The 16,142-nt window shown below is 58.6% G+C and overlaps 1 protein-coding gene across 2 annotated transcripts in view; it reads right to left on the bottom strand.

Moving 5' to 3' along the window:
- ELFN2 (extracellular leucine rich repeat and fibronectin type III domain containing 2) overlaps positions 1-16,142 on the bottom strand; it is an 87,966-nt gene that overhangs the window by 36,221 nt on the left and 35,603 nt on the right. The gene's annotated exons all lie outside the window — the stretch shown is intronic.

The following is a 16,142-nucleotide window of genomic DNA, read 5'->3' as shown; positions in this document are numbered from 1 at the left end:
CAGGCCCAAAGATAAATAATTCATTTGTTGTGTAACTGCTCTTGTTCCAAAAATAATTCCCTTGTCTCAGCTTCCATGGGGGAGGGGGAGTAGAACATCGCAGCTGTGGGGCCCCCCAAGCAGGGGGACGCAGAAGCCAGGGTCTCCCACAGTGGGAGGGCATGGGGAGAGCTCACCGCACAGGCAGAGCAGAGGCAAGGGAAAGAAAGGCAAGCCTCTGGGAGGCCAGAGGTGCCCCAGTATCATCTCCCCCAAAGTGCCTTCCCTGGCACACCTTGATCCTTGGGAGGGGGCCAGCCTTCTGGAATAGCATGGCTGAGGCCCAGCTCCCCTTCCATGGCTGGAGAGTCAGAAGCCCAGAGAGGGACAGAGATTTGCCCCAACTAACACAGCACAGCCTGGACCAGGATCAAGGTTCCCAAGGCACTGAGCCCAAGCCAGAAGTCAGGAAGCCTGGAGCCCCACATCTACTCAGCCCAGTCAGCTAGGTAAACCACAACATCTTCTGAGTCTATTTCCACAGCTACAAAGTGGGTCCCTTTCCGGCCCATTTGATGGGGGAGAAGCAGCAGGGGACTCACGCTGCCCATTTCCAAGATGCAGAAGGGCAGGGAGGCACCACGGGGGTCACAGCAGCAGCCCATCTGCATCAACCCTCACTTTCCAAGTGGGGAAACTGAGCCACAGACTCAGGAGAGATTTGGCCAGGTTGCCCAGCAAGCTGGACACAGCCCCTTGGACAGACCCCAGCCCCAGCCCCCACCCTGTGCTCTCAACTATGGAAACAGCCCAGCAGGGGCCAGGGATGTGAAGATTAGGTCTGAGAAATCCACGCTTGGACACAGAAAGTCAGAGACTTTTCACAAGAGCCACCTCTGCCTCTCTCTCCTCCTCCTCCTGGGAAAGTCCAGGAAAGAGCACTTAAAACAGTTTTTAAACCTTTGCCATTAAAGCAAAACCAATTTACAGCACTGAGCCCCAGAGGGCTGGAACAGAGGAAAGGGAAATGGGTGCGGAGGCGGGGTTAATCCCACAGGAAGTCCGAGGTGGGGATGGTGAGAGGTGAACAGGGAGTCCAGATCGTCCACTGGACTAAAGGCTGACGCTATGTCAGAGGCTGTGATGATCTGGACCTCTGAGGCCAGCCTCACACCTCCCCAGTCGCTACAGAACCAGCTTGGGGGTGCCACAAGGCAGCCAGGCAGCAAGGGGTGCCCAGGCAGCAGACAGCAGCTCTGTCCTTGGCTGTGCTATGCAAAGGTCTCAGGGCTGCAGAGACCTTGGACCCCTCCAGCATGGCCACCGGATCCTAGGGCACCCCAGGCCAGTTCTATTCCTGAGCCTCAGTTTCCCCTCCCACAGGTAGCAAGGTTGTACTGGAATTGCTTGCCACTTCAGAGATCCACGAGCCGGCCTGTCAGAGGACCCTCGTCTGCTCCAATGCAGTCCCTCCTCCTCATCGGGGAATGTCTGGGGACCGCATTTGTATGCAGGTGCACACGCAGGTGGCTCAGAGTGCTGATGCAGGGGTGTGCTGACGTGTACAAGGATGTGCGGGCAGGCGCGTGTGCACACATCCCGTGCATCCGCTGCGGGGGTATGTGATTGTGTGTGGAGGGGCGGGAAGGTATGTGTGTCGGGGACATCCCAGGGAATGCAAGCACCCATCTATGTTATAGTTGGCATGTTTAAGTACATGTGTGTTCTGTGTGTTCTACACGTGTGTGTGCCTACGTGCAACTCCAGCCCCTCTCTTCACATCTGAGTTGCTCAAACCAGCATCCCCACAGCCAGACCCAGGGTATTGGGCAAAGTCAAGCCGTCTGGAGCCCTGGGAAAGCCCAGGCCCTGCCGAAGGATGGGAGGACGCTGAGTGTGGAGGGGCGTGGGAGAAGAGGCCCACGTGGGAGGGGAGCTAGCCCCCCTACTAGCTCTTCCCAAACAGTCCAGCGTGGGCAGAGGCCCTCCGTGCCCCAACCCCAGCCACTCGGAGCTCTGCCCACCTGAGCCTCAAGGTGACCTGTCTGTGGTCCTCGCTCCTCTTCCTCCTGGTCTCCAGGATGGCTTGGGCTGGAACCAGCTGCCACCCACCCCCGTGACTCAGATGGAGCTGGGAGGAGGCTCCCATCGCCCTGTCCCAGGTGCATCAGCTGCCCGGTCCCCATCCCGGGCTGCCTGCCTGCCTGCCACCCGTGGAGACCTGACGCAGCCACGGAAGGAACAGAGAGGCCGAGGCAGAGAAGGCGCTGACAGCAGCACTTGGCCCCTGGCCCAGCTGCTCACACACTCAAGGTGTGGAGGGTGGGGACGCCAGCCTGTCCTCTCAGATCTGAGGCTGAGGGTCCAGTGGTCACATGGCCAAAGTCATGCCCTTCCCCTCCTCCCATGAGGGTGGTCCTCCCACACACACAGCAAGGGGGACAGGGCAGCACCCCACATACCCAGGTGGTGAGAGACGGGAAGAAGGGGGGCGCTGCAGGGAGGAGGCGAGCACTGAGAATGGTGTAAAAGCAAAAATATTAAGACAGCCGAGCAGAGACAGACAGAGGAGGAGAGAAAAGGAGAAAGCGCGTCTGAGACAGAGGCACCGATGGTAGTGAGCTATCTAGATGATGGATGGGGTGGGCGGGGGACACGGGCACCTGCTTCCCTCCCCCGGCCCAGAGGCCAGGGAGACAATTGACACCTGGTCTGGCTGAACCACCAGAATGCAGCCTGTGACCAGCCCAGAGGGAAGGGGGAGCGGCGGAAGCAGCTGTGGGGCGCAGAGGCCTCTTCTGCCCAGAGCCTTGGTGGCACAGCCCAGGAGGGGTGCAGCCATGCAGGCATTGAGGGGTGGCGTGTTCCAGCAAAGAGCAGTCCACCCTGGCCTGACTGGACCCTTCCCCTAGAGCATTTCCCCATTCAGGTCCCAAGTGCCCCAGCAGCAGCTGTCTTTAAGGGGCGCTCTCTCCTTCCACCACAGAAGAAACAGCTGCACAGCCAGGGTGCATGCTGTTATCGGGGGCTCCTGGTCTGCAGGTTGCATGCTGTATGACATCCCCTCTCATGGGGACATTCGTGGGCAGAAAGGAGAGTCAGTGAGACCCCACAGCCCTTGCTGCTCTGAGGGCAGAGCTGGTGGTGCAGGGGTCTCAGTTCAGAGCTGGGCAGGACCGCAGACCCCAGAGTCACTCTAGGCAAATGCCTCCCCTCTCCAGGTAGTCAGCTGCCCAGTGATCCCGCTGGGTTTGTGTCCTTTCCGCCCGGGTGCTCCAAGGTCCCGGGCCCCTCTCTGGACTCAGAACTGAGAAGACAAGGGAGTCCTGGATCAGCCCCACCCCTGCCGCCCTCAGAGGGCAAGCCTGGCACAGTGCCTGGCCTCTGTGAACGACAGCCGCTGTTGTTAACGGGGGTTTTATCATTATTTCTTCACAACCCTCATCACCCAAGATCAGGGTTCCCCTGGACTCAAGCTCGCTGAACCTCGGGGTCACGTCCTCTCAGCCCCCTACTATAGGCTGACTCCCAAGCTTCCCTGTCAGAGGAGCGTCTGGACCCCCGACCCGGGAACAGCCCCCACTGCACTGTGGTGTGTGGGAGGGGCTGAGGGGGTTGGGCTAACTCCCCAGGGTGGATGAGAGGGTGGACAGAGCGAGGCCAGCAGGGAAGATGAAGGTCCCATCAGCTGTGAGACCCTGGGTGAGCTGCAGGCCCTCTCCGAGCCTCAGTTTCTCCCCATGTGGCAAGGTGAGTACCACCCGGCTCCCCCGAAATCCCAAGACATGACAGACACACACACGCTCAGTCCAGGGCAGGAGGCCCCACAAACGCACCACCCCAGGCTCCCACTTGTGTGGCCACACTCTTGCAGGGACACCCGTCAGCTCCAGGAGCAGGTGGGGAAAGCTCGGTCTGGCCTCCCAGGAGCAGGGACGTGAGGCTTGGCCAGGGAAATCTCATTTGCAGCAGCTCATAAGCCCTGGCACGGGCTCTTCCCTGAGCCAGGCTGGCCAAGGCTCCCGGAGGTGTCATTGTCACCGTCCGTGTCAATGCCATTACTGAGGATTAGGAGGATGGAGGACTTCTGGGGCCCAGCCAGATCTCTCAGGCAGGCAGCCGCTTCACCCCTCACTGCTGGAACCCTAGCACCAGGCCAGGAACTCCGCCCTCAGGGACAAAGTCTGCCACCCCCTGGGGAAGAGACTCAAGGCGGGGGTCTGAACACTGGTCTTGTCACCGCCTGGAGCTCCCTGGGCCTCAGTTCCTCGTCTGTAAAGTGGGAGGATTATACCTTCGCCATGGAATGACCATTTGGTAAGTTAACTGTTTGGATTTCCAGCGCAATGAGCCCTTGCTTCAGGGCATGGATGGTGCGAGGAAGGGTCCTGGGATCGAATGCTGAGCTGTGTGACATCAGGCACATTCCCTAACTCCTCTGGGCTTCAGTCTCCTGGCCTCTAAGATAGTCATATACCCTTTGTCCAATGCTCCTTTGTGTCCTGACATTTGACGTTCCTTGAATCTGATATCAACCCCACACAGCTGGCGCTGTCAGCCTCATCGTACAGATGAGGAGACGAAGGCTCTCTCCTCCCTGGCTTCCCTCCAAAGAGCTGGGACCATGGCAGGGGCGGGACATACACTGGACCAGTCTACTGGGTTTTCTGCCCCTGTCAGAGGAAAGGTGCAAGGGGGAGTTGTCCACAAGCCTCGAGAGACTTCGATGTTTCCGTCAATCAGGAAGTACTGATTCCAGGCCAGCTGCGCTCCTCAAACCCCTAGGCACACTCCCACCCCAGGACCTTTGCTCTTCTGCCTGGAATGTTCTTCCCCCAGAATCCCCATAATCCACTTCACTGAGATCTCTGCTCAATCGCTCCCTACCCCTGACCCCTGCCTTCTCTGGCCCCCCAGTCTGAGATAACTCACTCCTCACCCAACCCAGGCTTCAGTCCCCTGACAGCAGCCAGCACCACCTGATGTCACTTAGTTCATCATTGCCCTGCCTTGCCCCATCCCCAGAAGAGCAAAGCAGGATTTGACCTTGTTCCCTGCTGTAACCCCCATGCCTAGAACAGGGTCAGACATACAGCAGGTTCTCGGGACGTGCTGTGTGGAATGAGAGCTCCAGGCTAGGGATGCGAGGGAGATCCTGGAGCCCCTGACTTCACTGAGTCAGAATCTTCAATATCAGAGGGAGAAGCCTCCCTGTGATGGGGCACAAAATGTACCGAGCCTTCCTTTTGGCCTCACCACCCTCCTTATGCCTTCCATTTTATAGGCAAGGAACTGAGACTCAGAGAGGTGCAGTGATGCGCCCAAGACCACACAGCCAAGAACCCAGGCCAGCCTGAGCTCGTGGAAGCAGCAGACTTTCCAAGACTCCTCCCTGGGAGATGATGTCCCGTCATCTGCCGACCTCCAGTGACAGGGCTCTCAGCACCCACCTGAAGCTACTGGTTCTCCTTTTTTTTTTTCCTTTGCTCACTGCAGGCTCCACCTCCCGGGTTCAAGTGATTCTCCTGCCTCAGCCTCCCAAGTAGCTGGGACTACAGGCACGCGCGATCACACCCAGCTAATTTTTGTATTTTTAATAGAGATGGTCTCCATCTCTTGACCTTGTGATCCGCCCGCCTCGGCCTCCCAAAGTGCTGGGATTACAGGCATGAGCCACCGTGCCAGGCCTTTTCTTTTTCTTTTTTTTTTCAGACAGAGTCTAGCTAGCTCTGTCACCCAGGCCGGCATGCAGCGGCAGTCTTAGCTCACTGCAACCTCTGCCTCTCAGGCTCAAGCAATTCTCGTGTCTCAGCCTCCTGAGTAGCTGGGACCATAGGCTCACGCCACCACGCCCAGCTAATTGTTTTGTATTTTTGGCAGAGATGGGGCTTTACCATGTTGCCCAGGCTGGTCTTGAACTCCTGAGCTCAAGTGATCCACCCACCTACACCTACTAAGGTGCTGGGATTACACCCAGCCATCGCACCCGGCCCTGATTCCCTTCTTGAACAGCTATGATTGCTAGAAAATTCTTCTACTACAAAGCCAAGTCTGGCTCCTTGTGCTTCTGTTCATGGCTGCCACCTTACTCTCTGGAGCCACTAGGGACAAGGCCAGTACCCCATAAAGACCCTTCTGACATCTGCTGGTCTGTTATCGCTCTGTTTATCCAAGCTAAACAGCACCGCGTCCTCTACCTGCTCTTCTATGCTGTGGTGTCAAGTGCCTCCTGCCCTTGGGTACAGCTGCCCGGGTCATGCTTACTGTCAAGGTCCCTCTTACAATGTGTTGCCTGGAACCAAGCACCAGTGCCAATGCGTTCGGAGCAGGATCAGCTCCAGAGGCCTCCACCTCCCTCGGCTGGGCTCCCTGCTTCTGTTCATGCAGCGACAGTAAGGAGGGACCAGCGTCATGTCCTCACCTTGTCCTAGATGTCAACCAAACCCCCAGGCCCCTTCACACACACGGCCAGGCAGCCCTGGTGCCCTCTCAAGGTCCTCGGGCAGCTCTGGGCAGTATCTGTTTAGGTCTCTTCCAAGGTGCTGGGTGTTCATCCACCCCCATTCAATCATGTCTTGTTAGTCTCAGCCCTGCACAGCAGCTGCTCTGGGTCCCGGGGGAGCTGGCTCCTGCCCCTCACTGCCTTGGCACCTGCCCCGGGCTCTGTGTCATCCTGCACAGGGTGAGCAGGCCATGACTGCATCTGTCACAGGGAAACAGGGACCAGGCCCGGGCGAGGGGCCCTGCCTGTAGTTTAGCCCTGGGCTGGGTGAGGCATGAGGCCCAAGCAGCCGCACACTGCCCATGTTTCTTACGCGTTCCACGTATATTCCCTGAACACCTACTATGCGTCTGGTCCTGGGGCAGACAGATTTGCCTCCCCTTCACTAAGCTGCCTTCTTACTCAAAAGAGCTTAACAAGAATGACACAGCACCAACAGCTGACAGCCAAGGCGTCAGGGGCTCTGCAAGGCCTTGGTGCTTGGGACGCGCATCTCCAGGCGTAACCTCAGCCAAAGAAGGGGCTTGGGGCTGGGCCGCTGGGCCCAGTGTGACCTCGGGCAAGTCAGCACCTCACTTCCCTGGGCCTCAGTTTCCTCATCTGTTTGGAGGAAAACCACAGTACACGCATGTCTCTGGTTTGCTGAGCCACCCCAAAGCCCTGTCACCTGCCCACCATGTCACCCCCCATGGCTCACCTGGTCCCCGTGCCTCCCCTGCTCACAGGGTGCCACAGTCATCTTTAGTACCTACTCCGTGTCCAAGCCTTGGTGGAAGGAGAGAGGCAGGGGGTGAAGGGTTTTACCAAAGGGCTTGGCCTTGGCAAACCACCCCATGGCCCGACAGGAGAGGCCTGAGCCTGGTTCTGGGGGCAGCTGTAACCGCACGGCCTGTGAGCAGGGCCCACTCCCTGGCAAACCCCCACCCCAGCCCACCCACCACCAAGCACCTGGGGACAGGATTGTCCCACAGCCAAGGATGACTGATGACCTGTGTTTAAAAACCCACCTCCTGGCTTTCCCAGAATTCTCCAGGCTACTCGAGACTGCCTCCCTCACCCGCTCTCTCCCCAGCCTGGCCTTTACCTCTCCTCCCCTGGATCCCACCTCCTCCATGGACTCTGCCTCTCACACCTGACCCCACCTCCCCCACCTGACCCCTGGCTTCACCCCATTTGACCCCACCTCCTCACCCCCTACGACCTCTAGCCACTCCCCACTTGCCCTTGCCTGACCCTGCCTCCCCCACCTGACCCTGCCTCCCACACCCGACCCCTGGCCTCTCCCCACCTGACCCCAATTCCCACTCCAAACCCCTGCCCTCTCCCCACCTGACCCCAATTCCCACTCCCGACCCCTGCCCTCTCCCCACCTGACCCCAATTCCCACTCCCGACCCCCTGCCCTCTCCCCACCTGACGCCAATTCCCACTCCCGACCCCTTCCCTCTCCTCACCTGACGCCAATTCCCACTCCCGACCCCTTCCCTCTCCCCACCTGACGCCAATTCCCACTCCCGACCCCTGCCCTCTCCCCACCTGACGCCAATTCCCACTCCCGACCCCTGCCCTCTCCCCACCTGACCCCAATTCCCACTCCCGACCCCTGCCCTCTCCCCACCTGACGCCAATTCCCACTCCCGACCCCTGCCCTCTCCCCACCTGACACCAATTCCCACTCCCGACCCCTGCCCTCTCCCCACCTGACGCCAATTCCCACTCCTGACCCCTGGCCTCTCCCCATCTGACCCCTGCCCTCTCCCGACTTGACCTTCGCCTCCCCGACCGGCCCCTGCTGGCCCCCTCAGCTGCAGCCCCTGGGCACTACTCACCAGTGTCCACTGGACCCGCTCTTTCACCAGTGCCTGCGCAGCACGGCTGCCTCTGCCTGCATGGCCTCCATTCATTCATTCAATAAACATTTATGGAGCACCTACTATGTACCAGGCGCCGGCTAGGCCCGCCCTCCTGGCTCTGCCTCCTCCACCTGCTCCTCCTCCAGGGTCCCAAGGGGCGGACGCTTCCCTGCCCTCCAGCACCCTCAGGGCTGTCCCAAGACAGGGGCAGTGCATGTGGGGACCCCAAGGGGGAAGTGGAGGCTCCAGTGGCGGAGAGCGAAGCCCCCTGAGAGGTAGCCCGGGGAGGGATGGGCGGCCACGGACAAGATGAGAAGAGGCTTCAGTGCTTGCACCAGCTGGGCCTCCGCACTTCCCATATGAACTCATTTGATCCTGGGCCAACTTTAAACGTCTTAAAAGCACTATCACTATTCCCACTTTGCAGATGAGGAAACTGAGGCCTCACAACTGCTATGCAGTGGCTTCCAGCCTCCACGGCCCCAGGCTCTGTTCAAGAGCTGCTGTGGGATCCTGTTTCATCTGGATGGTGGTTTTCACATTTTTTTTTTAAATCAGTTGCCAATATTGAAAACTTGGCAGATTTTATTTCAAAAATTCTCATTTCTGGAATCCACTGAGATACAGGGAAGATCTGGCTTCCCTGGGTCTGCATCGCTGGAGGGACAGCAGTGGCACCGGCCGGGGTGGCGTCCAACCTCCTCCCTGCCTCTCTGGCTTAGGTGGCCAGCTGACCCCCGCACACTGGAGTTTATGAGGTCAGCAACAAGGGGACACCAGCGTGGGGACAAGTAGAACCCCAGTCTGTCAGGGGTATTCCTGCGAGCCTCTCAGCCTGGGACCCAAGGATGCCCCAATCCCTGCCTCCTGTACTTGACCCCTGCCTGACCTCGAGCCCCGTCCCCTATCCTCCTGACCCACGGCTCCTGGGTTTTAGCACCAGGATACTAACAGTGTGGATCTGTCATTCAGGGAGGGAGGTCTCCAACTATGAGTCTGGGGTTCAAGGGTTCTAGGATGTATCTACCATTTATTTAGTCCTAAAAGTCTCCTGTGTCTTGGCCTCTGTGGGTCACCAGTTCTACAGGACTTTAAGCTGTCCTGACCCTCCGACAGCTTCCCCTTGGCTGCAAGCAGCCCCACTGGGGAGAGGTCCCCAAGCCAAGGGAGCTCCCACACAGCCACCCCAGGCCCACCTGCCACCCTGTGGGGCCCACTTTTCCACTGCCAACAACCCTGCCTGGGTCAAGTTTGGGGCTCCTACTGGGATTTGGGGGTTACCCTCTCCCAAACATTATTCCCACCCCACAGAACGCTGCCAGCTGACCTAGCCTAGGTGCTGTTTCCAGGCATGGCCGCTGTGGACACCAGGAGACCTGAGGTCCTGAAGCCACACCACAGTTCACCAAGGGACCCTGGGGTTTCTGGAATGGCTCCTTGGTCCCACCCCTCTCCCCACGGACTTAGGATCCCCTCACTCTGCTCACCTGGGACTGGAACACCTGCCTGCCACGCCCCAGCCCGTCCCTACCAGGGCCCAGCACCCAGGGTCCTGGAGCCCTCTAGGCCCAGGCTGAGAAACCCCTCCTGAGGCCACAGCCCACTCAGCTTCTGTCGCTTCAGAACCTCTAACCAGGCAGTCGCAAGGGGTCACTATGGACACTACCTGGGGTGGCCCAAATTCCCTCCCCCCGGCCCTGAGACCAGCTTTCTCTAGAGCAGGTGGGAGGGTCCAGGCCAGACTGATGGCTGCCTCTGAGGCCACAGGGGGCCTGCAGCTGCAACATCAGAGAACAAGGAGGCTCTGTCAGTGCAGAGGGGTCGACACCGAGCCCCGGAAACTCCCCGGGGAGGGCCGCCCCAGGACTGCCGGCTGGGCAGAAACCACAGCCCGAACGTGAGGCTATCTATGTGACAGCTCCTGCGTCCACCAACTCCGCGTGGCCAGTCCACCAAGACCGGACCTCCCTAATGTGCTGCCAAAGTGCAGGGTCCACATTCAGCTGGAATCCAGGCTAGGCCACCTCACCCGCATGGTCCTGGCAAGCTAATCTTTCCTGGGTCTCAGTTTCCTCTTCCGTAAAGTGGGACAAGAAGGGCACCAGCTCAGAGGGCTGTGGAGGGGATGGCCACAGGCCAGGGTCTGGACAGGGTCACAGCTGCAGGAAGCTGCCTCCTGTAGGTATCGCTGTGGGGGCCTGGCACGTGGCACTGTGGCACATGCCAGGCAGGCAGGAGGACCTCATTACCCACCGCAACAATGACAGTGAGGAAGGATGGGGCCTGGCCTGACAATGTCTTCCTTTCAGTCCTGACGGCAACACACCCCTCTTTGCCTCTGTCTCTGTCCCTGTCCTCTCTCTGAAGTCCAGGCCCCCCCAACAGCCTGCTCCCACCCCCACCTTCAGCCTGTTCCCCGGCCTCGGTTTCTCTCCCATTGCCAAAGCACAATGGCTGTTATAATTAACGAATTATCTCAGTGTGACAGCTGTGGTCCTTTGAAAATTAGCTTGAATAACAAGATCCTGGTGTATGGTAATTTCTTATCCTCTTTCTCCCCGTTTCTCTCTCCCTCACTTCAGCCTTGTCATGCATGCAAATGTTTTTCCCCTTTTCCTCCTTCCCCAACACCTTCCCCTCTGTAGCCGCCTCGTCCTCCTCAGGAGGGTAAGGGATAGACTAAACTTCTGCCTTTGGGTGAAAAGATGCAGGAGCTGACCCTCCTGGGCACCTCATCCGCGCCGGCACCAGGCACAGCGCCTGACACGTCGCCTTCTGAAATCTCCCCGCAGACCTAAGTCCTACCACCTCCTTCCTGGGCTGGGGACCTGCAGCTCTGCTTTCCCGTGACCTCCCAGGCTGCAGCCCCTCGGGCTCCTCTGCTTGTACGCTAAGCAGTGGCCTCCCCTGATGTCCTGGTCCCTGCTCACTGCCTTGCCTTTCTCAAACCTGCTTCCTCCTCCCCTACCCCAAGAGCCCCTCAACCCCTCCCAAGGCTTCTAATGTCAGCCCCAGGCTGACCACACCCAAACCACCGTACCCAGCTGCCTCGTGGGCCCTTCTCTGGCACCTGAAACTCACTCATCCATGTCCACCTCCATGACTGGACTCATCTCCCACAGCCCCTTCCCCATCCTCCCCTGCTTCTCTCTCAGTTCCCAGACCTGTTGAGAGGCACCCACACCTCCCCACCTGCCCCTACTCCCGCCTTGGTGCCACTTCCTCCCCCTACTGCTCCTGCTGGTCTCTCTACCTCCAACCCTACCTCCCCACTCCATGCCCCCTCCACCCAGCAGAAGACGAGCTTTCTAGAACGTCAACCTGAGCATGGCACTCCCTGCCGAAAAGTCTTCATTGGCTCAGGCTGATCTGGGAAAATTCCAACAGCATCCAGAGCCCAACCCACGTGGTCGTGCGGGAGCCGCTGCCTGTTCTGCCCTCCTACCTGCCTGCCTTCTTCCCACCTGGCTGGGGTCTCTCCTGTGGGTCCTCACAGCCCCCTGCCCTTCCTCCATCACAACCAGAATCATAACTGCTGCTGTTACCCCTGGACTGAGTTCCCCGAGGAAGGGTCCTGCTTCTCCCAGTAGGTGCTCAATAAATATTTGTTCATGGCTGAGTGAAGGAGGCCAGCTCGCCACCCTCATATAGATAAGGAAATCGAGGCTCCCAGTAATTCATGACTTGCTCAGATCACACAGTTCATGCAAAAGACAAAACCAGGATTTGAACCAGGTCTGTGACTCCGGTGCTGGGCTCTTCTGCTCCCTGGGGAGGCCGGGGAGGAGTCAGCGTTTGCACAGATCTCAGGGGGACTTGAGTCTCCCTCCAGCCTCAGTTGGGCAATAAAGAGACCAGCTTCTAGCCTAGGCTGTCACTCCCTTGAGTTTGACCTTGGACTAGCCACATGACTCTCAGGACCTCAGTCTTCTCATCTGTAAAGTGGGAAGGAGCCCCGCCTCACTCTGTATCCCAGAGGGCGGCTGCTAGGGCAGAAACTCAGGTCTTGGAGAAAGCCAGTCCTGCTAACATCTGGGATTTTCCTGACCTCGCCCTCCAAACCCAACTGCATTGCCCTTGGCAGGCACCCCCCAGGGCTTTATGGAGGGGGTCCCCAGGATGGGAGAGGTCACAGAGAACAGGAACCCTTTCAGTGGGAGGTAGTGGGAGAAGCATGGGGGGCCTGGGAGTCAGATCGTGACCTTGGGCAAGAGCTTCCTCTCCAAGCTCGGCGTCCTTCTCTGTGAATTGGGGCCGCAATGAGGACTAACGTACACAGTGCCTGACACAGTGCAGGAGCTGCCAAGGCCCCACGGCTGCAAGGTTCTATGGGAATGTGATCCTGAAGTGTGCCCCAGAGAGGGAGAGAGAAGAGGGTGAGACAGAGCAGGACCAGCTGTTCCGGACTCGCCCTCAACAGCCTACAATGGCTCCCACTGGCCCCAGAATAGAGGTCACGCCCCGACCTATGGCCCTAGAACCCCTCTCTCCCTCTCTAAGCTCACACCCCACCACGTCCTCTCGCAACCCTATGGAATTGGGGGCATGCCCACACCCACGTCCACCAGGCCGTTACTCACTGGCCGTTAGCTGGTCCTAACCCTAGGACCCATTCCCACCTGTCCCCATCCCCTGAGCCCAGACCTTATGCCTCCTCCTCTGAGAAACCTTTGGAGATCTCCCTTCTGCAGGGTGACCCCCCTGCTCTGCCCCCACAACCCCGAGGTATAGCCCTTGGAATCCTGGATGGGTCCTAGAGATCATCTCCCCCATTTTACAAGTGGGGAAACTGAGGTACGGATGAGGAACAGCAGCTCTCCAGTGATGCACTTGAACCCAGGTCTCTGCTGCGTCCAGCCCGCCAAGCAGCTTCTCTCCCGGTGCTGAGCTGTTTAGCCCTTGCCTGTCTTCTCCACGCCCCGCCCCGCCCGGAGCTACCTGAGGACAGGACCTCATCTTCCTCTCTGCGCCCCTCCCCCAGTGCCCAGCCTAAGGCCTGGCGCATAGTAGGCACTCAGTAAATGTCTGTTGAATTGAATTGCGCTCAGGGCGGCCAGTCGTCTCTGCTCTGTAAGAAAAGCATAGAGTTAGTGGAGCTCTCCCCAAGACCAGAGGGTAGGAACCAAGCTGGTGGGGTGAGAAGCCTGGCCTGCCCCAAGGAGCCCACGGGCCCTGGGGAGGGGGCCTGGGAAGCTGGAACATTCAGACTTAGATGAGTCTGAATTCTGCCCCAACAGGCAGCATGGCTCTGGTAAGTCACGCTGCGGCAGGGCCTCACTGGCCTCATCTGTCAAATGGAGATGACACTCCGGTCCCTCCAGGCTCTGAGGACTGCTTGTGATGAGGACCAGAGAGATGTGAGGAGTGTAAACAGCGACCCCCAGCTCACAAGCATGGAGTGCCCAGTGCCAGACACTGGAGAGTCGGGTGCGAGTGATGCCCATTCTACAGATGAGGAGACTGAGGCTTGGAGAGGGGCCTGCCTTGCCCAAGGCCACACAGCCCGTGCATTGATCTCATGCTGTACACACGGCCTCCCTGCCAAGCCAGAAGGAGGCAAGGCGTGAAAATGAACCCCAGATGAAGAAGCTGAACCCACCAAAGGGTGGCCCAACCCTCACCCAGGCTGGCAAAGATTCTGCAGGCAAAGGGCCCAGCGTGAGCCCCAGAGCCGTGAAGGGAAGGGTGAGAAGCCGCCTTCACCCCTCCCCATGGGGGTGAGCTCTGATTCCACAGCCCCCTAGAGGGTTCAAAGGCGTCCTCAGATCCAGAGGCTGCAAAGGCCTGGGCAGGCCTGGGTGTTAATCTAGAACAGTAGAGACTATAAATACATGGCCGGGCTGGACACTGCAGGGCAGCCGACCTGGCACAGTCAAGACAGAGGCTCTAACCCCAGCCCTGCCCCCTCCCGCCACCCCTCTCCCTTCTGGGCCTCGCTTTCCTTGCTTGTCAACAGCAGGCTGCTCCCCGACCATGACTGCCAGAAGGTTCTTTACCCAGCAACACACAGTTTTCTGAACCCAGCCAGGCTGGCCCAGGGGGAGGCCCTGGAGGCCCAGGCAGAGACCTGGGAGAAGAGAAGGATGTACAACAGGATCACCCCGGATCCCTGAGACAATCAGGTGAGGGGCTTGGCTATGCCCCTGCTCACCGGCCTGGAGCTGAGAAGAGGCAGAGAAAGGAGCCTAGAAGGCAGCCATTCATTCATTCCCTCCCTCTTCATTCAAACAGCCATTCTGTGGGCACTGCCTCCGGTAAGCGGAGGACTCATAGTCAAAGCCAGGCCGTCTGGTTGGGGCTCTGGTGGGGAAGACAGGGAGATGAATGAGCGTGTCTTTCCTTATCCATCCAAGGCTGTGTGGCGGCCATCCTCCGGCTACTGACGCCCATCCCAGGTCGCACGACAGGGACACTGGTTTTACATCCAACTTCTGCCTGGACCATGGCCTCGTAGAGGACAGGGACCAAGTGTGGACAGTCTCACTCACCCTGTAAACCCAGGGCCCGGCCCCATCCCCAGCAGGCTCTCTGTACACGTCCATGGCTGAAAATCACCCTGGGAACACAAGAGAGCCACCACGCACAAGGCCATGACATGGGCCCAGGGACAGAGGAGCACACCGCACTGGCACCCGCTGTGTGCCAGGCCCTGCACACTTCACACATCGCAGCCACACTGTCATATGAGGGAACTGAGGCTGAGAAACGACAAGAGACATGCCCAAGAGCCCACGGCTAAAGTGGCCCGGTGCCCACGACTCCCCAGATATAAGTCCAGCTGATGCAGCAGACTGCGCATCAAAAGGACGGTGTCTGGGACTCCCCGAAGGCCAAGCATAGGTGAACAGACAGCGTCCCACTTCCTCATCAGAGCCTCAAATCAACCCCGAGCAGCAGACAGACCTTTACATGACAGGGAGAGAAACTGAAGCTCTGGGAGATGACCCTGTCCCCAGCCCCAGGCCTGGCAAATACTGGAAAGGCCCTTCCCAGGGAGTGCGTACATCCCACATCCTCTGAGACTCAGGGGGAAGGGATGCAGACCTGGGCCCAGGCCCAACTCTTGCCCTCGCTTGGCTGGGTGACATGGGCAGTGACCGGCCCCCTCAGAGCCTTGGTTTCCCCAAGAACCATCTCCTCCGCCCCACGTAGCTGCTGCAAGGAGGAAAAGGATAACCAATGAGCGATTCCCCTTTATAAACTGTAAAGGGCCATTCATCTTTCTTCTTCCTTATCGCTGTCAGTGCAACAGAAGCACCGTCCACCTTAAGGGAATTTAACTGCTACTGTTACACTTTCCTTGGCCCTCCTCAACCAATTCTCCGCCCTCATCTCTAAAAAGGCTGACCCGTGTTTGTGAGATGCTCACAATGAGCCCACCCTTGTTAAGGGATTCTCTCACATTTCATCTTCAGGATACTAGGAACCAGTTTTTTATTGCCCAGGCTGGAGTACAGTGGCACGATCTGGGCTCACTGCAACCTCCACCTCCTAGATTCAAGGAATTCTCCTGCCTCAGACTCCCGAGTAGCTGGGACTACAGGCACGCACCACCACACCCAGCTAAATTTTTGGATTTTTAGTAGAAATGGGATTTCACCATGTTGGCCAGGATGGTCTCCATCTCTTGACCTCGTGATCCACCCACCTCAGCCCCTCAAAGTGCTGGGATTACAGGCGTGAGCCACCGTGCCCGGCCAGAAGCAGGCATTATTTTTCTTCCCATTCTGCAGATAAGGGAAGTAAGGCTCTCAGAGATTAAGTGACGCCCCCAAGATCACATTGCAAGAAAGTGAGCGTGCTCCCCAC

The sequence above is a fragment of the Theropithecus gelada genome, chromosome 10 (genome assembly GCF_003255815.1).
Source record: "Theropithecus gelada isolate Dixy chromosome 10, Tgel_1.0, whole genome shotgun sequence".
NCBI lineage: Eukaryota > Metazoa > Chordata > Mammalia > Primates > Cercopithecidae > Theropithecus > Theropithecus gelada.
This window is presented reverse-complemented; position numbering and strand designations above follow the sequence as displayed.